Source organism: Muntiacus reevesi, chromosome 1 (genome assembly GCF_963930625.1).
Source record: "Muntiacus reevesi chromosome 1, mMunRee1.1, whole genome shotgun sequence".
In the NCBI taxonomy this organism is placed as follows: Eukaryota; Metazoa; Chordata; class Mammalia; order Artiodactyla; family Cervidae; genus Muntiacus; species Muntiacus reevesi.
In genome coordinates, this window is record NC_089249.1 from 20,390,771 (window position 1) to 20,397,893 (window position 7,123).

The following is a 7,123-nucleotide window of genomic DNA, read 5'->3' on the forward strand; positions in this document are numbered from 1 at the left end:
ACCAATTAGTAATACAAGAGTTCCCAACCTCATATAATTTCAAGAGTGTTCCCTTCCTTCCTGTTCTTCTGTCTCTGGTTTTATTGCTCCTGTAACTTCGCAGGTGGCTGTCTCCTCTCTGATTATCCTCTCCTTGTGCCCCAACAGGAGAGCAGGACTCTGGCTGGGGAGGACGGCGGGAGGATGAGTAACTTTCCTTAACAAGTGATCTGTAGAGCCCAGGGGACAGAGAACCATGCTGGGTTAAGTCCCTGGTGGTGCTGGTGGCCGTCCCAGGGGAACCTGCCAGAGACCACGCCTCTCGCTGCTCCCTACAGCCACTGCATGCGTATCAAGCCCACAATCTGTTTTCTCTTCCCCAAGGGTGAAATGACACCTTCTTCCAGCCTGACACAGACGGGTGAGATCTCTGAGACCCTGCTGCTGCCACCATGAGCTCAGAAGATCCCTCAGGTAGTCAGCCACCTCGTCTCTGGCAGGTTCCAACTTGTGACCCAGAATTGAGGGCGGTGCCTCCAGGCCAAATTGACCTGCAGAGTAATCAAGAATGAAGAAAGGCGTGGATAAGCATCCCCCAGAGAGGCAATGGGGAGTCCCCTAACACTTGCCGGTCTGTCCTCACAGTCTCTTTCCTGGTCCTCTCCTCAGGGAGCCACAGACAAGATGCTAACTTCCTCCCCCTGCCTTCCGACCCCCTGCTAATGACTCAGAAATGAGGCCAGGATAGCCCATGGAGGGGGCGGGCACAGCAGAGGAAGTCTCCAAGGCCAGGTGGACAGGGAGGGGCGGTCCCCTGGAACTTCTCCTGCCCTCTCCCTTGGTCCAAGCCTCCTTCTGCTCCCAGACCCTGGGCTGTCAACACAGATGCTGTTTCCTCCACCACTCACCCTGCTGCCCACCCAGCAGCTCTGTGAGGGTCAGCGGACTCTAAACTGAACCCCAATCTGGCCTTTGCTGCCTCCCACACAGGCCTCCCCGATCTGGAGCACCTGACCTGCCCTAACCTGTAAGATGAGAAGGGTATTTCCCTATGTTGTGATGAGGACCAAATATAATGTGTGTCCATGGTCTGGGCGGGGGCCTACCACATAGCAACTCCTGCCTAGTGTCGTGCTGCCCCCCCCCCCCAATCTGGAATGTGTTAGTTCCAAGTAGAAACCTCTCCCCTTCTCTGAATCCCCTCTCCCCTGCGGAGTGCTAGGGCCCCTGCCTAGTGCTCCCATGATACACACCTGATTACCAGGTGACTGCCCCAGGCAGGCACTAGTTCTGTCATTCTCTAATGCCCACGCAGACACCCAGGTACTTCGTTATTTCCTCCACCCACACAACCCTCATCAATCAACACACAGATCTAGTGCTGTGGGTTCCCTCCCCATGAGCCCTGAGTTCATTTCTCCCTTAGTGATGCATGAGAAAAAGAAAACCTATGAAAAGTGAATACTTCAGGGAAGAGAGAGAGAGTGGAAGAGATCTGACGTCTCTTCGTTTAATGAGGACACTGATATTATTGAATTAAGGCCCCACACTTAAGGCCTCATTTCACCTAATTACTGCCTTAAAGCCCCCTATCTTCTAATACAGTCATTGCAGAGTGGGTGGGTCTGGGCATTAACTTATGAATTGGGGCTGGTGCATACAGTCCCCCTGAGACCCCAGATAAATCCATCAACAGCATGCCAGATGAATACTGCTCAGAAAGGTGAACTTTAACCACTTATACTCGATACCATTTACATCACACCATAGTTTATTCGAATCTTCAATTTTTATTTTTCTGTCTAGAGAGCCAAAGCTTTTTTGAGGATGTCATTGAGTATTTCCAGGAGAGTGCGACACTGGAACAACTGCAATTCCTGCTCACTGAAGACAAACCCTGGCAGAATTTTGTGACTGAGGCTGGTTTGTCCAGGTAACCATGCAGGTACACCAGGAATGTCGCCAACATGCCCCCAGGAAGATTCTCCCAGACTAGTTTCCTCCAGGCAGATCCTATGTTGGGATCAAGAATGTTCCTCCTCAAGATGCTATGTGGAATGTTTCCTCCGTGTTATTTATTGGCAGTGAATGACGTTGGGTTGAGAAGAGATGAAACCTGGAAGGAAGGGCAGGTTATATGACCTTGGACAAGTTACTGAACTACTCTCTGCTTCATCATCTGTTCAGTTTTATTGTGAGGACCCTGAGATCATGCATGCAAGTGCTTTTCATGATTGCTGACACAGAGTAGGTGTTGAATCAATGTTAATCTTAAAATAAGCTTGTTGGGAAGAATCATCTTCTTCCTGGAGATGAGAACCAAGAAGGACTTCCTTTGGGTCAAGTCAGAAAATCCTGACCCGAATATCATTTTGTGTTCCTGGGGATTCCGACTAGATCTCTTTCATTCCCCATCTTAGGAATTATACCAACACTGCATGTACCCGCTGGCCAATAAGGCAGAGAGGCTGGAGGGGAACTGGTTGGACCTGGTGGGATCCTGGATCTAGCCCTGCCCAACTCTGGGCCTGTGGGTTTAAGAGTTTGAGTCTCAGATTTTTTATGTGTTATGTGTCCAGTGGGAATAGCAATTCAATCTGATGGATTGTGGTGATGGCCTCTGAGTGAACTGCAAGGTCAGAGGTGGGGAAACAAGAATAATCATCTCATCCAAAGGCCCGGGGAGGCCTGGAGCAGGGTCAGACCAGGGGTCAGGGTGGAGCAGAGGGTCCAGGTTGGAGGACTAGTAGGCAGGCTTGGGCAGCAGGGCCAGGACTAGAGTGAGGAGAGTGGGCCTTAAGGACACAGAAATGAAGGGGCTGTGACTTTAACAGAGGTTCCGGGAGTGGGAGAGGGGGCATTTCTTCCCTTCCTGATGGGATCCCCTCAAGCTGGGCTAGAGGGCCCTGGGTGACCGTGTCCTCCACACCCTGCCTGGGACCTGGGTTCTCACTCCATCTGGGACCCTCTTCTAGTCTACGTGGAGCTGCCCTGACAGTGGGAAGGCTGTGTGGCTCAGTGAGCCCTCCAGGGTCATAGTAAGTGGCTTTGATGTGTGTCATTTGAGGGATTCTGAGGAGCCTCACGCATCCCCACCCAAGAGGAAACGCTTCCTGCACCAGCTGTGCAAGTGCCGGTCTCTTCTGGCTCAGCCATTCAGATGGGCATTTTCTCACGTCTCTTGAATCTTTATAGGTTCCATAAAGTTGCACACGACCTTGGGGTGCAGGCTCCTGAAGCTGTCAGAAATTATCATAAAACCTCTGAGAGACCAGGGGTTCTGGGTCCTGGGTCAGGAATCAGTGAGGTGGGCTGGAGGGGCCACGGGGGACAGGGCTCACAGCACATCTCCTGCTTCCCAGTCAATATGGGCTTTGGACAGACCCAGTGTCCTTCTGCTGAGACGGCCAAGGGTATCAGGCTTGGGTGAGAGCAGATGCCAGGCAATAGGATCATTAAGGGTCCTTCTAGCTGAGTTTTGATTTAAAAAAAACAGAATTCTAGGCACACAGTTAGCCAGTCTGAAAAGTATGAGGACACAGTACTGGGACTGTCCTTACATTTCCCATCAAGGGCAAATTTGGGGGATCCCACAACCACCCTCAGATTGTAGAACTCCATAAAAGGATTCACAGACTCATTTAAAGCTTCAGGATCCCAGTTATGGTCTATTACAGGGAAGGATGCAGTTTCCCATCAGCCATAGGGCAGAGTCTAGGCGGGTTTCTCACACGAAGCTTTCATTGTCCCCAGGATGGGTTACTGTCCTGGATTCAGTGGGGCAGGACACATGGAGCACTGCCCGCCAGGGATGCTCACCCTATTTAACAACAAATTACCCTGACCTGTCATCTCCAGCCCCTCCCAGAGGTCAGACTAATGCCCTAGAGCCCAGCTCCTCTGGAGGTCAGAACTGATATAATGTGACCCACAGGCCCATCACGTGTCAACTTGTCAGACTGTCCAGTGGCCAAAGTCCCAGACAGACGAGGACATTCTTATCAGCCAGAATATTCTTGGGGCCTAGGGACCACATCCTAGCAGCCAAGAGCAAAGAACTAGTGGACTCCTCACTATACACTAAAGTCCTTGAATGAAGGATTTCTGTTCTAATCCCACTTCTCTTTGTTTATCTGTGAAGTTCCCATTTTATACACATTTTGCAAGTGATGGTATTGGTCTGCCTTTGAGGTGTCTTTATCAAATACCTCTCTTAAGTTAAAGGTATCCTAAGATGACCTTTGCTTATTTATTCCATGTTTAAATAAGCACATGGAGCACTAACAATATCCAAATGAGGGTTTAAGGTTGGCAAAGTTTTTACGTTAGTAAAATTCTTGTGATTTACAATAAAATCTCTGTGGTTTATGCAGGATAGAGCTTGGTGAGCCTGTTTGGTAGACAAGCAAACTCTCTTTCTAAGGCTTTACTGTTCATTGTTACAGGGAAGAGGCAGATGTACTCCGTGAATTTCTGATCAAGCTGCAAACAGACTTGGCCAGGGAGGACCCAGACAGGCTCCAAAAATACCAGCAGGAAAAAGAGAGGTTTTTGAAGGAGTTTCCTCAGGTAAAACAGGAGCTGAAGAGGAGCATAAGAAAACTCCATGAGCTCGCAGACAAAGTTGACAAGGTGCACAGGGACTGCACCATCTCCAATGTGGTAGCCTCCTCCACCGGCGTTGCGTCTGGTGCCCTGGGCATCCTTGGGCTAATCCTGGCACCCTTTACAGCGGGCCTCAGTCTGGGACTCTCAGCTGCTGGAATAGGGCTGGGAGCAGCAGCTGCTGTGACAGGTGTATCAACCATGGTGGTGGAAAAGGTAAACACGTCATCAGCAGAAACCCAGGCCAGTAATATTAACACAGCTGAAATGATTGCCTATGGATGGAATCTCTACCAAGTTAAAGACTTTGGGAGATATATTCATGCCACCAGGGTGGCCAGAGGCAGCCCTCAATTTGTAGCCACTGCTCAGCGCTACCTAACCACCGGGAGACTCTCTGTCCGAAGTGCCAGAGTGAGAGGACATGTTGGAGGCACAGCTCAGGCAGTGAGTAGAGCAGTCCGCATTGGGCGTGGAGTTGCATCAGGTTTATTCTTGGCGCTGGACGTGTACTCCCTGGTGAGAGACGTACAGGACTTGCAGGAGGGGGCAAAGACAGCATCGGCTGAGAACATGAGGCAGAAAGCCCGGGAGCTGGAGACGAAGTTGGAGGAGCTCACCTGGATCTATGAGAGTCTGCAATAGGGCCCGACTGGCCACCCCTAGAGCAGTGCAGGGACCGGGGACGTGTACATGGTTGCGGAGAGAAACCACTTGTTTTGGACTAAAGAAGACACGGAGGGCAGAATAAGGGAGAGACAGGGAGACGAGCAGTGAGAGGCCAGGGATAGGGGAGCTTTGAAAACAGGAGAAAGCCAAAGAGTTAGGATTGCAGAGATCCAGCACAAGTAGCAGGGGCTCCTCTGTCGCCCTCCCCAGGGTTTGATATTCCAGCAAGAAGGGTTTCCCCTGGTGAGGGTCTCTAGCCCTACTTCGCCAGCATCAACTCACCTTTGAACTCAGTAGGTAGTGACTTGTTTGTTTCCATGTTTTATTAAAGTATAGTTGATTTACAATACTGTATTTGCTTCAGGTATATAGTAAAGTGATTCAATTATATGTGTATCTATGTACATATATATATATATTTTTTAATAAGTTCTTCAGTTCAGTCACTCAATCATTTCTGACTCTTTGCGACCCTGTGAACTGCAGCAAGCCAGGCCTCCCTGTCCATCACCAACTCCCGGAGTTTACTCAAACTCATGTCCATTGAGTCGACCATGCCATCCAACCATCTCATCCTCTGTCGTCCCCTTCTCTTTCTGTCTTCACTCTTTCCCAGTATCAGGGTCTTTTCAAATGAGTCAGCACTACACATCAGGTGACCAAAGTATTGGAGTTTCAGCTTCAGCATCAGTCCTTTCAATGAATATTCAGGACTGATTTCCTTTAGGATGAACTGGTTGGATCTCCTTGCTGTCCAAGGAACACTCAAGAGTCTTCTCCAATGCCACAGTTCAAAAGCATCAATTCTTCAGCACTCAGCCTTCTATAAAGAAGGCTCCAACTCTCACATCTGTACATGACTATTGGGAAAATCATAGCTTTGACTATAGGGGACTTTGTTAGCAAAGTGATGTCTCTGTTTTTTAATATGCTGTCTAGGTTGGTTATAGCTTTTTTTCCAAGAAGCAAATGTCTTTTAGTTTCATGGCTGTAGTCTCCATCTACAGTGATTTAGGAGTCCAAGAAAGTGAAGTGTGTCACTGCTTCCATTTTATCCCCATCAAGGAGGGCTGCATGATGCCAAATTCTCTCCCCACTCATGGAAGACGGACAGATGTGGACACAGCAGAGTGGGCCCCAGAGTCTCTGTGAAGGAAGAGTTCAGGCATCTTTCCCGCCGAGGTGGGGCTGTTGCAGAAATTAGTTGACACTTGATGCCAGTCGCAGAGGGTCCCCATTGGCCCTGCCAGACTCAGCTCCCTGTGGCCCCTAGGGGCTCGGGCCTTGAGCTCACTTCTTTGAACAAGAGGTAATTGATGTTTATGACTCATCTCGAGCTCTCAGGGAGCATTTATGGAAGGAAAGTACATTTTTAGACTACTGGAATGTTTAAGGATTTCTCTTCTTCTAAGGAAATGGCATTGTCCAGAAAACAGACCGACCAGCCTGTTGCCCCATTTGGGGGCAAGTCTGAACCTTAGTTTTCCCAGGTGACATTGAGATAGTAAATGTTTCCATCACAGGGCTGAGGTAGTTTGCACAACGGTGTGTGTGAAAGTGTTTTATGGACTGTAAAGGGTTCAGGTGCTATGTTACCCCACAAAGGCTCAGCTTTTTAACAATTTGTTTTAATTTTAAAATCATCAAATTTACCATTTTACCCACTTTTCAGTGTACAGGTCAGTGGTATTAAGGCCACTCACATCATTGTACAACCAATGTCACCATCCATCCACAGAATGTTTTACATCAAAAATGAAACTCTGTCCCAATTATATACTAATACCTCATTCTCCCTCCTCTCCACCCCTGGAAACCACCAGTGTGCCCCTGATTTTTATGAATTTGACTCCTCTCAGGGCCTCATGTG

At 49.0% G+C, this 7,123-nt stretch overlaps 1 pseudogene; it reads left to right on the plus strand.

Moving 5' to 3' along the window:
• The first annotated feature begins 431 nt into the window (after window positions 1–431).
• On the plus strand, window positions 432–5,335 carry LOC136164830 (apolipoprotein L3-like; annotated as a pseudogene).
• The last annotated feature ends 1,788 nt before the right edge of the window (window positions 5,336–7,123 follow it).